At 37.9% G+C, this 15,898-nt stretch overlaps 1 long non-coding RNA gene across 1 annotated transcript; it reads right to left on the bottom strand.

Moving 5' to 3' along the window:
- Positions 1–246: 246 nt before the first annotated feature.
- On the bottom strand, positions 247–14,700 carry LOC144577422 (uncharacterized). The gene is made up of 4 exons (XR_013521248.1): positions 14,542–14,700; positions 13,294–13,417; positions 3,654–3,769; positions 247–3,545 (listed from the first exon to the last, which is right to left on the bottom strand). It is a non-coding gene; the product is annotated as an uncharacterized LOC144577422 (long non-coding RNA).
- Between the last annotated feature and the right edge of the window lie 1,198 nt (positions 14,701–15,898).

Genomic DNA, 15,898 nt, shown 5'->3' with positions numbered 1-15,898 from the left:
TTATCCACCCAAAGAGCTCAGTTTCAGGGCTATTTTACAGTAGTACCACGTTGCAAATAGTAGATATGCTGAAGAGAATCTAGTCTTAAGCATCACAGGTGAATGAAAGAAAGGATCAATACATTGCAAGAACACCCCCAACACATACCCACAATGAAACAACTTTTTCTTTCACTTACTAATCCTACTTTTTATTTCTCTGGCCCTACCCTTTATCATCTTTCCTTCATTTTTCCTCTTCTACCATTTTTGCGTTCTTCTTTACTTGACCTTCAGGCTAGTTGGGCACCCACAAAAAATCAACATTTCCACGAGAAAAATCAACATTACCAAAGGCTCTCTGTTTTCTATCTTATCTTCCTTATCATAAGGATGGCTCTTGTCACCAGAGAATGGATGTCCAGATTAAAAAAAAAAAGTTGTAAGTGGTCTTCCACCTTTTGCATCTCCTATAATAGACCATGCTGGGTAGTCAGCAAAACAAGCCTGTATATGGGTCTCCCTATATAACAGTTTGCCATGGTAAAACCCCAGTCGTCTATTGGTTAACTCAGGTTAAGTTTACACAGTTTACATATAAATTTTCCAAGAAAACATTAGTTAACCCCTTATCTATGAGTTGTTTATCGGGAAAAATAATTAAATGCTCTACAAGATATTTTTTTAATTACCTGTTTTGAGAGAGACACCTTTTTTAAAAAAGCATATTAACAACTATACTGGGGAGGGACAGCATTAGGAGAAATACCTAGTGTAGATGATGGGTTGATGGGTGCAGCAAACCACCATGGCAAGTGTATACCTAAGTAGCAAACCTGCACGCTCCGCACATGTATCCCAGAATTTAAACTAAAAAAAAAAAATCACTGCTTTTTAAGACAGTTCCTTCTCAGTATATGAATGTATAGATCAGAAAACTCAGTGACATCATCAAATACAACAGGTTTTTACATCTGTCACTGTTCACTGCTCAAGAGTTCTCACTTTAAGATTTCTTAAATACAATAAATACTGCAATGTTGTACTTTTTTGATGTTTTTTCCTCTTCCAGTCTTCTCTGTGCCAAAGTTTATGTATTTTAAACCTCAATAACTTTTGATATGTGGCATTTTTGTAAGTCATATCTATTAGCATTGATGTCTTTTACTTATAGACATTGTAAGTCGATGTTCATTTGAGAAAATATTTTAAAGTATTAGAAAGCTAACTCTACCTTTAAAACTATATAATGGTGTAATTAATTATCCCACCACATTTGGAGTTTTTCAAATAAAATCTTATTTTTAAGTATTCTGTAAAGTATTTTATAAGCAGTGAAATAAAAGTTTTGAAACTCTGATACCAAATCTTTCCCTCAGATTAATTTTTAAACATTTAAATCTGTATTTCAAAGCTATCTCATCAGTTATACTAAATTGCCTTTAAAAATTAACCTAAATTATAATTTTTTAGTTTCTTTAAAAGCATTTCTTTCTAATTGTGATTGAGTAATTAAACGTAAGCCTCACAGTCTTATCAATAATAGATCTATGTGGTCTTCAACAATCCAGGCTACTTAGGGAACCAATATTCTTTATACTAACTGAATTCTATTACTCACCCCAGTGATTAATTAGAGGGACCAAGCATTGAATCAAAACTAAAAGAAAATTTCTCTTGAATAGAAGAAGGTCTTCTTGGTTACAAGTTGGCATCCACCTAGGGAAGATACTTTGTGGACAAGTTACCATACATAGATTTTTTTCAAAGGCCTATGATTCCTGAAGGTCTGTAGTATCTTCATTTTAAGCAGTACCCTTGATTATCATTATTATGTATAAAGTGTTCCAAAAACATATTAGTGAGCAAATCATCCCAAACCCCTTTAACAATGCTCTTCTATGTCCTGTGCAATCCTTACTTTAGATTCTTACCTTCACTACCATAGTCTTCCTAATGCTCATCTTTGAATCTTTGGTATTTTCTTAAATACACCTTTGGCACCTAGTTTTTCCACTCTGTTTTATCAGTTAATGACACTTCTTTAAATGATATGCTCCAGAGGACAAAACTTCAGACACTGAAATCACACATCTCTCTCAAACATGAAAGAACATTATGAACCACTTCAAATAATTTCATGAATCTATCCAACTTGTTAAATAATTATCTGTCAAACTGCAGAACATAGTGACTTATCTAAACTTCACCACCATATTCATTCTGAAACAATTTGTCAAATAGTGACTGATCGACTACTATACAAAAATCAGTGCAAAGTTTCATCCAGGCAGCCTTAAATGTACTCTTAGCTAGATGAAGAAATAACATCATGTGGAATTTGTTGTTCTCATTAATTTTTGCAGATAAGGTTTCTAAAAAATTATCAACTCATTAAAAACCAATTTTACCTGCCTACCCTTTTCCTGAGCGCCACAGCCTATAAAAAATTAAATAAATAAAATTTAAACTCCTAAATAAAGGCCCACCACAAAATTTAACCAACCTGTAGAACTTACAGATAAACCTTTCTGCAAGGCTATTTTATTAAATTTCACTTTTAAAGAGAAAAGTCTAAGCCCTCCCCGCAAAATAGTAAAATGAATCAGTTTGGAGTAATCTTGTTGTTACATTCAGCAGTGTATTTGCAGTGTGTTTGCCCCAACTTGAATTGCTACTAATGGTAAAAGGAGAACAGTGTCAAACTATTATTTGGCACAATGCTTGAAAAGTCAAAGCACTTCAGAAAGAACCAACCCTTCTTCATGTCACTTACAGAAAATCAAACCCTGCATCCTCAGGGACATGGCCTTATCAATTTAATCTGTTACTCTCATTACTTTCCAGTAAGAGTGGCAGAATTTGGAAATAGGGACATAAAAGAACATTATTTAATCTGTATAATAGTTTAACGTAGGTCCCTTCCTACACATCTTATGTTTCAAAAAAAAAAAAAATCTTTGCTTCTAAAGCACTAATTCACTGCTTTATAATATGTGAACATTTTTTTCTATTCAATGTGATGATTCTAAGGACTGCTGAGTAATATAACCATTGTTCTCTCCAACCCATTCAGCATGCATCTCATCTTTGATATCAAGTGCACTGATAATGAGTGCCTTATATTAACATCTTCACTATAAACAGTTCAGGCATTTAGAAACAAAGTATCAATGAACTTAACAGTTACTTTAATTCATTTTATAAATAAGCAACTGAGAATTTTGCTCCAAGTGGCTGCTAGTGTAGCCCATTTCGTAAATGGCATTCTCCGAAGCATAAGGCACAATATGATATGAATGCAGCTCTTCATAATAGAGAGACTGAGAACAGCATTCCTGTACCATAAACTTCAGCCGTTTTCTTGTATCAGAATATGCAGTCTTATAACAGGGAGCTTCTTTAAAGTATTCATAGCTCTCTTTCTCCGTCTCTAGATGTATCTTCCTCAGCAAATTGTTAATTAACACAGACCTTCTTAAGTAGGTTTCTGGGTCTTCAAGAAACCTGAGCTTCTCCAGAGAAAGTTTGAGAATGCAAGTTCTGTCCTCAGGCAATATCAGGTGCTGGAAAGCAAACACGATCATTAAATCTATATTTAGAAAAACAAAAACTATGGTTTTTTACTGTTGACAACATTTATAAAAATTAAAAAATAATAAGTAAACCCTTACTTTTGGAAAATACCCATGGTAATCTTGATGTAAATCTTCTTCTTCTGCATATTTTCTCTTAAAGTAGGCTACTTTCGACGTTGTTAATGTTTATGTTAATACTTTTGTTGGATAAGCTAAACAAATAAAATAATTGGGAAAAGGTCATATTTTATTGTGGCAAATAGGACTTTATAATATACATTTTATCTGTAAAAATAAACTTGTGATCCCAGAAATTGGTATTCTCCCTTCAATGTGGTAAAGCAGTGCCAATTGCCCTGTGATTGAAAAGCCTGCAGACACTAAAAAACCATTATTCAGACCCAAAATAGACATTCCAGATAGGGTACTTACGTTTACTTCCTTATGCGGCCCCTCAGAAGTTAAACACCAATATGCTATTTTATTTCATGCCATTTTATATCAAAACACACCCAAATTTAAAATGGAATGTAATAGGAGATAAGAAAATTTTCATCATTTTTTAGTTAAACTGCCTAATATAGAGAGGATATTTAGTGCTACTAAGGGAATCAAATTGGCATAAAATAGTTGGTAGCCCAATTACACTTTAAAGAAATAACACTGTATCTATCTATAAACAAAACACTCTATGATATGGTATAGCCATCGTCCTAACACATGGTTTAACAGATGTTATAAGTAAATGGAAGATCTAGGTAACGTTCTGACTGGCAAACTTGACCTTGTTATATTACTGAAAGTGAAGATCTTTGCTTTCTCCTTTAAAATACTATTGCTACGGAGGTTCTGACTTGTTTAAGAAAGGATGGAGTTCTAAAAGCCATTTTTCAGTAATCGTTTATAGTGCTTAAGGGAGTTCCTAGAGTGTACTCTAGGTGGCACTCATATCACAAAAAGGAGGCAAGATCTACATTAAAAGCTAAAGACAAGCAGCTTCCTAGAGAAAGCATTGAATGAATTTAGAGAACAAATTGAGTCCAGTTCAATACTCATTCAACCTCAGGAAACCAGGCCAAAAAGAAAGTTCATTTTTAAACATAATTTATTTTATCCTTAATACACACCCTCAAATATGTCTATATGTTGAAACCATTTAGTTCACAAAATAATGAATAATTTATGTGTTAAATAAATCTACAGCAAGACATTTGATGGTTTTTCCTATAAAATCTTATTTTTTTCTAAGCTTAAATATTTAAAATGTGTTCAAGAATTTGCCTTTTCTAGTTTGTCCTCCAACTCAGTGGCATCTGAGCTATAAAAGCTTCCTGCAACTTTCTGTAGCCAGAGGATTTTCCCCAATCAGTAAGAAAAGCTATAAAATCACTCCCAGGCATTCCTTATTTTCACTGGCATCACCGTGGATTCTTAACCCAAGAGAGTCTTAACTTAGAGTTTTTATGGTTTGTTAAGGGAATGAAGAATTTTAAAACACAAGGGGTATGTGATCTTAGAAGAAATGAATATGTCATGCTAATTCACAAATGAACTGAGGCAAAGGCAATAGTTGCTACTATACACACACAATCCCTGAATTCAATAAGCAAATTCAGCTTACATAAGAGTTTTCACTGATATCAAAAGGTTAGGAAATAATAACAAAACTGATGTAGAGAAAACAAAGAAAGCATCACTGAACCTAGTTTTCTAAGGGGCTGTTTGTTAGTAAACTGCATTTTCTTTGGTAAATTTTTGAAGAATTTAATCAAATAATTAGGTGAAGCTTTGAGTTATCCCGTGTGACAATTACTTGCACTTACTTCTTTTTAAACTGTTTAACTAATTGATGTAATGGCAGTTTTCAAATATTAGTGAGCATCAGAATTATCGTGAGCATATGTTAAACCAAATTGCTGGGTCCCACCCCCAGAGTTTCTAATTCAATAAATCTGGGCTAGGAGCAGTGAATTTGCATTCCTAACAAATTTCCAGGTTATGCTGATGCTGCTGTTCTGGGATTGCATCTCGAGAGCCTCTAGGTTGCAGCATTCAGCAGGTGTAGTAGTAGCGCTATGGCAACAAGTGAAGAACAGAACGTTCAGTCAATCAGCTGATTGCTGTATCATCAGAATGCAGGCCATTCGCTTGATTGTTGTTGTTGCTATTGCTTCCCTACATTGGCTTAGATGCTTTAGCCTTATGAACAAAGCCAGACTGCATTTTAACTAAATAGTAAAGAATTAAGTCACTTTCCTGGGTTTACATTAAGACACATCAATGGCTATTATTAGCATTACAGCTGGGCAGGTCACTAATTGTTTTTAACAAGGTCTAATGAAGTACTATAGTGTAGGTGACAGTGAAGAAAGACTAGAAAATGAGAAGAGTAACAAGAGTAACTATCATAAGCAAACATGACTTTCTTTTTTTTTTTTTAGACAGAGTTTTGTTCTTGTTAACCAGGCTGGAGTGCAATGGCGCGATCTCGGCTCACCGCAACCTCCGCCTCCTGGGTTCAGGCAATTCTCCTGCCTCAGCCTCCTGAGTAGCTGGGATTACAGGCATGTGCCACCATGCCCAGCTAATTTTTTGTATTTTTAGTAGAGACGGGGTTTCACCATGTTGACCAGGATGGTCTCGATCTCTTGACCTCGTGATCCACCCACCTCAGCATGCCAAAGTGCTGGGATTACAGGCTTGAGCCACCGTGCCCAGCCCTAAACATGACTTTCTTATATGTATCTTTTAAAAATATCTTCTCATTTTTAATTCCAATGTAATGCAATGTCTACAGCATTTATGACCAATTAACAATCTTTTAACGAGTGATACAAGGGAGGACAGGTGGCAGATTAGAGAATCAAATGTCAAAGAAACTTATAATTCTGGCTCCCAAGTGTACCTCCAGGGAAGATATTCTGATTTAACAGATCAAGACCAAAAAACATCATATCAAGTGATTCCAAGTTTCATAAAGATTGTCTGCCTATTGTCAAGCAGTTAGCCTAAGACACTGAATGCATCAGATCCTGAAATGCAGAGAAAATTCTCAGGAATTCTAGATTTGAGCCTCAGCTCCTCCGTGGGCAACACATTTAGCCACTTAGTTTATTGTTCTTAAAAAATACCCCCATGGGTTGTTAAAATGCTAAAAAGCCTTCACAGCTGGTATCAGCTTGACAATTACCTTTTCACAAGCTGTTTAGCTATTTGAAATGTTTTCAGTATCAATTTTGGAAGATGGTTCTAGCCACTTTTAGGTTAAAATATATAGCAAACATAAGTTACTACATCTGTTTGCTTGGCTGGATTAGAAATCAAAAAATTCAGAGCTGATAACTATGTATCTGTCACCTGGTTCAGCCTCCTCAGTGTCCAGATGAGAAAAATACAGCCCAGAAGACTTCAGTAATTTACACTCTGGTATGTGGCTATGAGTTTGGGTTTTGAAGTCAGATGGAAATGGTCTGAATTCCAGCTCTGCTGCTTCTTATTTGTGTGACTTTAAGCAAATTACATAAACTCTCTAGAAATCTCATTTATAAAGTAAGGATAGAAATAACACTGGCTCAAAGGATCATTGAAATAATTCATAAAAAGTGACTGGCACTGTGCCTAGCATATAGTAAACACTCAATCAAATCGTAAACCTTATTAGTGCCAATAGTCACAAATCTACCACATAGAAGCAAAGCCTAGCCTGGCCTCCTATGTCTGACTCAAAGACTCCACCACCCTGTCTCCCAAAGATACTAGGTTATAATCAGACAGTTAAAAAACTGTAAGAAGATATTGCAAATGGTGAAGCTGAAAAAAAATGTAGTATGGATTCTATAACAACTCCAAATGTATTAACACTGGTCATGTAATTTGGGTGAAGGAGGGGTAAAAGTTTTTTGAAACATACAGGTTATCATCTGGATAATTCATTAAAGCTGATCTGACTATCCACAGAAGTTTCGTTGTTCTGATTCAGTAAACATGTGTAAATCTGTTATCATTCTCCTGCAACTAAAAGGCCAAACTCAACCCAGCCTATTATTCAAATAAAGGTGATGAAATAGACAAGAAAAAAATGAAATGACTTTATGTCTTCATATTCTGAGTGTTCTGAGCTCTCAGAACAGTATGTAAATTACAAAACTGAATTAGACTGAGCCTAAATTTATCTCTGAAAGTGAAATGGCTAATGCTGGCTTGAATATTCAAGCTGTTTCTAATGCTATATCCTCTGGGCACATAAAATATCTGTGCTAGGCTCAGCATCTCTGGTAGTATAAAACATCAATAAGCAACAAATTTCAAGTTATAGAACAGAGTGACCATTCCTGTCATTAGAGCTCTAGCAATATAATTTATATATAATTCTTTAAATAAATGTTTAAAATGTAATTACAAATGATTGCTCAAATGCTCTTTCTTATTGTTCTGTTTCTGCCTCCAGAAAACTAAAATCCTATTATCGTACAAGTGATTTCATTTGGTACGTGGCCCAGGGACAGTACATTAAGGAAACATCAGCAAATTAATTTACAAACACTTTGAGATAACAGACCACAGTAAAAAGAACAACTCCTGTCTAAGTAATCCATTCTTTGTCCAAGACTGAAAAGCTGGAGACATGGTGAAGAAGTGATGAGTTCAATATATCTTAATTTTAGTTTGGTTTTCATTTCTCCCCAAGACATTTAAATCAAAACATTGCAAAAACAGAGTTGAAACCATCCTATTAGATGTGTACATCTTACCCACAGACAGAAGGGGTGGAGGCTGATCAATGAGGAGAAAGAAGGTGGATTCTATCTCAGATCAACAACTGACTTGTGTTGCAGATAAATCATGCATGTCAGCTTCACAATCTCTTACTGATTTTTCTTTGTAATATGTTAGCTTAGCACAAGCCTTAAAAAGTACAATTGTCCCTGTCTATCTAAATAATGCTTTGCTGGTGGCAAAGCTACTGGAGATATTTCCTTAAGGACCATGACCACAGTTTTTAGAAAGAGTTACCCCATCTGTCCCTGCTAACCATATTCTGCAGTCTTGCTGCATGGTTTAAAATCCTTCAGCATAACCTTCTAGTTCTGTCTGACAGCATTAGTTCAAATACCAGCTTTACAGTTTATTTGCTTACTGAATTTGGGCAAGATATTTAACCTCAAAGAGCCTAAGTTTTCTTTATCTGTCAAACAGGGGAACAATATCAAACTCATTGAGTTTTACAGGAATTAGAAGAGATGGTGTTTAAAAAGCAGTTAGTGCCTGTCACATGTGCTCATAATGCCTGCTCAATAACTGTTACATATTATTATTACAGTGACTTCATTTTGAAATAAGTACATATCCTGTTCAGCAGCATTATATTATACCTAAGACATTGATCCTCTCTTTAGTGCTAAGCATGGGTTGCATAAAGGATTCATGAGTGTATTCAAGAAGGTAGATAAGTGCAAGGCTATAATGCTATGCCTTCTGGAGACCTTTGGCTCCACTGATGTTTAACAATATTCCATCAGCCATCTTTCTTCTCTCTCATAACCCCCTTGCCTAGCACCTTTTTGGATAATATGCTTTATGGTAGCAGAACTCAGAGCCAGGTTTTATCTCTGAATCAATGGAGCAATCTGTTTCTTCAGATTTATCATCCACCCCAAGCACAATATTGGCTTTACTGGCAGTTTAGAATTACCAACAAATCGCAGCTCCTAGAAGACTTTCTTAGGAACTTCTAGGAATACTGAGAGCCACTGAATTGAAGGTTTCTCAAGATACTAGCAGCATTGTCTGGTATTAGATTGCATCCATGTCCCTTGGGATAACCCCAAGCACAGGCATGGAATAGTAGAGAAAAGCCCCACCAGTTCCACAAGCCTATCCTGCTCCAGTGGTAATGGTCTCTGAACCAAACAGAACACATTAGGTTTCCTTAGATGCTGCACCAAAGCCAACTGCTGCCGTGATCTGGCCCTGCTTATGATAGAGGCCAAATGTAGGAGACCTGTCTTGGGTAAACTGTGATTTTCCACCCCCCGCCGAGAACTGCACTCCTAATTTTGAGGAAGGGTGCTACCTTTTACCCCATCTTTTACCTTGGAAAGTAGAAATGAATTTAAAAAAAAAAATTGTTTTCCTGGAACCAGATTGCAGTATATGGGTTCCAAGAAACCCATACCTGGAGATCTGCTAGAGAGGTATTACAACTTCCTGCAATACTCAGGACTGATACTCAAAGAAAAGGCTTTTAATCCCTAACCTTTGGATAACAGTGGCCTTTCTAAAAGTACCTGATCTGTATCACTCACATTGTCCTCCACTGTGATGTCACCACCACCACTCTATGCTTGCGTATATTAGCAAAAACATCTATCCCGGCCAATGTTGCTTCTGCTATCACAGAAGGACTGTAAAAAACTTAAGACTGAACTAATCATTAATTTTACTCACTTTAAAACACATAAGGATTTGCCTGGAGTTGGGCGATTCTCTGCCCTCACTCATATGGTACCTGATTTGTGTTTCACCTGCAGTTGCTCTAGTGGTGAAATAATTTTCATTCACAGGGTATCTTTTCTCTAAAGAGCTATAGGTGCTTCCATATAGTATGGCACACAGCCATACTACACAGCCATAAAAAAGGATGAAATCATGTCCTTTGCATCAACATGGATGGAACTGGAAGCCATTATCCTAAGTGAACTAACACATGAACAGAAAGCCAAATGCTGCATGCTCTCATTTATATTATAAGTGGGAGTTACATTGAGTACACATGAACACAAAGAACAAACACAGGGGGGCCTACTTGAGGGAGGAGGGTGAGGATACAAACCTCCTCACCTGGATGGTGAAATAATCTGTAGCCCAAACCCCAGTGACAAAATTCACCCATGTAACAATCCTGCACATGTACCCATGAACATAAAAGGTTTTTTAAAGAGCTATAGATGCTTCATGAAACTGTTATGTTCAAGCTCAATAAATCGACTTAAGCTTGTAGTCATCCCCCACATTAGAGAGAGAGAAAATGAGCCATAAAGCAGTAAAACGAGTAGCACATGGGGAGAGAATTGAGGTTCTAGGCTCTTGAGTCTTGACTCTCCTTACAATATTTCCAACTTTTCTTGTTGTTCTTTACACATGCTCCCTTTTCATATGCACTTTAAAAATAAAATACACTCGGAAATACAGCTGCAGAGCAGACTTCCCAGCCTCAAACTTGTTCTTCCTGTCCTTCTAAGCACCACTGATATTTAGAAAATTCTTGTATTTCTACCAAAAGTCTTTTTGCTACGCTTTACTTTCTGTCATTCTTTTGTTTTCTAAATATAAGGCTATCTTACAATATTGAGTATGACACTGCTTAGCTCTTACTGCTTTTCAGTAATACCCTTTCACCACCCCTTCTCTCCAGCTGAGAATTACTGCAGTAAATTGGATGGTTCTGTTATTAGCCTATTTGTATAAATTTAATTAGGAAAAAGGAAAATATAAAAAACAATTGCGTTAGATTGCAAAGGGTAAACATTAATGTATTAACACTATTTAGATAAACAACTTAAAAAGAAAAAAAGAATCGACAAGGGCTGGCTCCTCCCAAAACTCAAAGGTATCCTTCCTTTAGTGCTGAATGGTTGCGGTCAATTTACTCCTATCTCTGCTTCAGAGTTAGCAGTTTAGCTTTTTCTAGGTTTCTGAGACATATTGCTTTGAGGAATAGAGCAATCTGAACTGATGATTCCTTGGCTCAGAGTTATTGTTGGGATGCCAGCTGACCTGAGTCATCAGTAGAGAGCCCAGGTATGGAGACAAGGGTCTCAATTTCTCGATAAAAGTTTTCAACATCTCTCTGTGTATCAAGGCATCTTCTGAATTCCATGAAGTTTATATGACATAAAATTGAACATAGGATTTTCACACATACCTAAAAACTTTCAAATAGAGTATATGAGTAAAAAAGACTGAAATTAGAATTTGGTTTAGTTTTAACCTGCTTTATCTCAGCCTTATCCAAATCTTATACTCCTGAGTGCATGCCCCCTTTATAACCTATTACATAAACAAGTGCAGCTGGTGTTCGAATTGATGAGGGTGGCTAGATCCTTAAATAAAAAGAAGTGGATTTTCTTGCCACACTCTAACTTAGGACCACCACTGTCTCCAGGATTAAAGATGGATATTGGCCGGGCACGGTGGCTCACACCTGTAATCCCAGCACTTTGGGAGGCCGAGGTGGGTGGATCACGAGGTCAAGAGATCGAGATCATCCTGGTCACTATGGTGAAACCCCGTCTCTACTAAAAATACAAAAAAAATTAGCTGGGCATGGTGGCGCATGCCTGTAATCCCAGCTACTCAGGAGACTGAGGCAGGAGAATTGCCTGAACCCAGGAGGCGGAGGTTGCGGTGAGCCGAGATTGCGCCATTGCACTCCAACCTGGGTAACAAGAATGAAACTCCACCTCAAAAAAAAAAAAAAGGAAAAAAATGGATATTATAATGCACTTGTATACCATTTGATTTATTTTTATTTATTCAAAGCTAAACACCATAAATTTTTCTGATGAATGACTTTTCAAATAGACCTGTTTATCAACGTTGCACAGGATATATTCTGCATATGAAACATTTATGATAGAATCAAAATTAAAATTTAAGAACCTCTTTTGTTGGCCTTTTTCATTGTGGCAGTGGTCTCAACAAAAGGGCAAACTGATTCACATAAATTAAAGGGCATTGAATGATCTTCAACTTTTCAACTTGTATGCATATGACATAAGAGATAGGCTGTGTATAAATTACTAATCACACAACTAATGCATCTACATGAACCAATGATTGTGGCTGCTTTACTCAAACTTTTCTCAGATTAATAGCATGAATGGAACTCTGTACACATCTCATGGCAGATGACGTTAAATATTATTGGGTTTTTTCTCACCGTATATGATAGATGAAGGAAGAATGGTGGATGGTGCTAAGGGCTAACAAAACCAACATTTTTGACACTTCAAATGCTAATTTTTAATGCTTAAAATTATTAAACTACAGATATTTAAATAAGTGACTATAGAGACCAATAATCTTAAAGCCTCAGAGTATTTATAAATCTGTACCAGTGACAAGAAAAAATTTTCAAATAGGTTTCTGAATAAAAATTGTGAAACATTTATTTTTATAAAGGAAGGAAAGAAATGGGATAAAATGCAGCATGGTATATTTTTATAAATTTGATTGTAATTTTCTAGGCTGGTTACCTATATGGGAAGGGCACAGTACACGTGAAAGCTACATAATGCTGGAGGATTGAACACTCATTTAAGACACATTCAGTCTTGAAAATTGAGTTTAAAATGTGGAACCCTCATAGGTTTCTATCATCATGACCTTATGCAAATTAAATTTGAAACACCACAATAATCTCTTTCTGCAACTTGGAGAGTTCTCTTCACTTCCTTCATTCAAACATGCACTCGTGTGCTCAGTAGGCTTCCGCTTGGCATGTTCCTGGAGCCAGGCTACTAATTTGGCCCACCCTATTCACATGGGTCTTAGAGAGGAAAATCTGCCAGCCCACAAATATCCTTTTTACAGAAAACCTCCATTGACTTCTACCCAGCAACCATCTATATAAACAATCCCTTACATTGATCTTGTAAGTTATGGTAATGCTACATGAGCATTCATTTCTCTGGATACATATTTTAACAGTAATTTCTTTTAAGCTAGCAATTACCTGGTAACGCTGAATCAATCCGAAAAGTGTATTTCTAGAATAGCTTCAGAAAATCTGGTGAGAGTTCCCCTTTGCACAGCAAGCATTTCTCACAGCCTCAGGCTCATGAATGGTTACCTGAGATCTTGAAACAAGGAGACAGACACAAATAACATCGGGCGAGTCAGGACTGCACTGACATGAACTGGTTCTCAAGTCAGGAGAAAGCCTGCAGCAGGAGGATACTATCTAAGATATTTGAGATGGGGTTGGTCTGGACCAGATAGACAGATAAACCTTCAAACACACACAATCACTTCAGTGTTCTCCAGATTTAAATTTAAACACAATGAATCTTAACTATCCTAAGAAATTTAGAAATAACTGAATAACTCATCTTACCAGTTATTTACGTGGGAGATTATTTTTGGAAGATTATCGGTAGGATGATTCTTTCTTTAAAAAAATCAGAATCATTCTTAAATTTTAACGCCAGATTTTATATAATTTCAGGAAGTATTCCCTCTAAAGTAACAACCAGCAGTTAAAACAGAGAGAAGCCGGTCTTTCTTTGGAATGCACATTCTTTCTCACAAGAATTGAAATCACCAAATGCTACTTTTTCTTTGAAGACAGCTTTTCTTTAAAGGACCGTGTTTAACTGCACCTTTTCTATATGAATGTATGCTTACGGATCTCATCATCTTCTATATTTAGAGAGATGCGCTTTCCAAAGGAAGATAGGCAGCCAATAAGGAGGATCCCATCAAAAGAGAGGTGAGTTACTATGGTTACTTTTCAGAAGGTTGAGTAACAGTGAAAGGCTGCTCTTGGCCAAATGGACCCTTTCCAGAAGAGGACCTAAAAAGAATGTTGCTATCAATACGTGTTGATTCAATTAGTCGAGACTACACTATGTCGTTTGAGCTTTAACCACAGGCTCTCTATGGGCGCTTGCTGCTTCCAGCTCTCCTAGACTGACATAGGCAGCCAAGTCAACGGAAAAACAAGAACTGAAAACTTCCGAACACTAGCCTAATAGCTATGGACAGGGAATCTTCACCCAAGAACCAACCCCACGGTTTACATTTAAAAAATCAAACCAGGTCATTTGGGACCAGCAGCTGGCCACTCTTCAATGGCTGGGGGCGGGGTGGGATCCCGGAGCACGTCCCTATCCTCCCCATCAAGGAAGGGAGTCTCTTCCGAGCCTCGCAGGAAAGCACCTGGCTGGAGTCCAGACATACCTTGCGAGCTGGGTCCACTCACCAGATCGGCGCATGCACCTGTTAGGTAGAGGCGCGGGGTTCGGTGCTCACTCCTGCTTTTGCGGCTGTCACTCTTCAGTCGGGCGCTGACAGCGGCAGCAGCGGCAACTGCAGCTCGGCGGGCAGCCCTGGCTCCTGCAGGTCCGTCCCTCCAGTCTCTGAAGCGCCTCTCACTCCGGGTTCGCAGCGCTAGGCGGGCGCGCAGCTGTTCTCGGCTCGCATTGGACCAGAGGGAGCAGATGTTACCCGGTTGCTAGGAGCGTTGCTAGGAGGCGATGACGCCCCTCCACAGCTCGGGAGCAACTTTTCTGTCGGTCGAGTGCGCTGGCGGGGGCTGCTCGGAGCAAGGTGGAGAGCAGGAACACGGAGGGGCAGCGAACAAAGAGCCCCGACAGAGGGGTCCGGGCTGCGTTCGCCTACGTTGAGGCCGGCAGAGTGGGCTACGGGGTGGGGCTGGGCGAGAGCCGCGCGCCGGGGCAGGTGAGCGGCCCCGCGCCTCCCCTGGCAGGTCACTCTCTGCAAGCCGTAGTTTGGTGTCCCCTACCGAGGTCGGATTTGGGGAGAAGAGGGGTGGGGCGGCACTTGCAGCGGCTGAGGAAGCAGCGGGTATGGCTCAGTGGTTTTTTGTTTTTTGTTTTGTTTTGTTTTTTTTTTAAGACCCTGACACTTCCTCTGGGATACTCCTCGCCTTAGAGTAGGACCCTGAGAAGGGAAACCCGAATGAGTTCGTGGGTGTAACCCGGGGTGAGGCGTTTGGGGATGAGCAATATAGTATCTTCCGCCTCTGGGATTCTCCTCCCTAGTGTGTTCGTGTTTGTGTCTGCCGGTTTGAGCACTTGATAGATTCTGAGGAGAGATATACTAACTAATCCAAAAAATCAGCCTGGAGTCTAATTCCTTTTGGCTGTCTGTGGCTGCCTACTGGCAGGGTGCCTCAGATTAAAAAAAAAAAAAAGTTCTCGTGGTCTAAAATATGTCCTTCACACGGAAAGTCTTCATTTTGATCCAACAGCGAATTAAAAACTCAGGCCAACTTGTAAACTTCTTTAAAATGAACATGCACAAAAGCAAAGGTATTTTTCACAAAGGAGACTAGAGATGTGCATGTTCTAGCACTTTAGCATACTTTAGTGTACATTTACACTTCAGTATAAATTTACCCAGATGATTGCATAATTTCTCATAGCTCACTCAGCTATGTTTTTATGTTTTACGTTGCTTTTGTTGTTGTTGTTGTTAAATAGGGCTGTTTTCTTGGGGATGGGAGATGATTAGAACATCAAAAGTGTGCAATCTGGATAGCGAGTAAGCCAAATTAAAGAAGAGAAGACAAAAGGTCTGGTACAGAAATGTTGCCC

The sequence above is a fragment of the Callithrix jacchus genome, chromosome 8 (genome assembly GCF_049354715.1).
Source record: "Callithrix jacchus isolate 240 chromosome 8, calJac240_pri, whole genome shotgun sequence".
Taxonomy (NCBI): Eukaryota; Metazoa; Chordata; class Mammalia; order Primates; family Cebidae; genus Callithrix; species Callithrix jacchus.
This window is presented reverse-complemented; position numbering and strand designations above follow the sequence as displayed.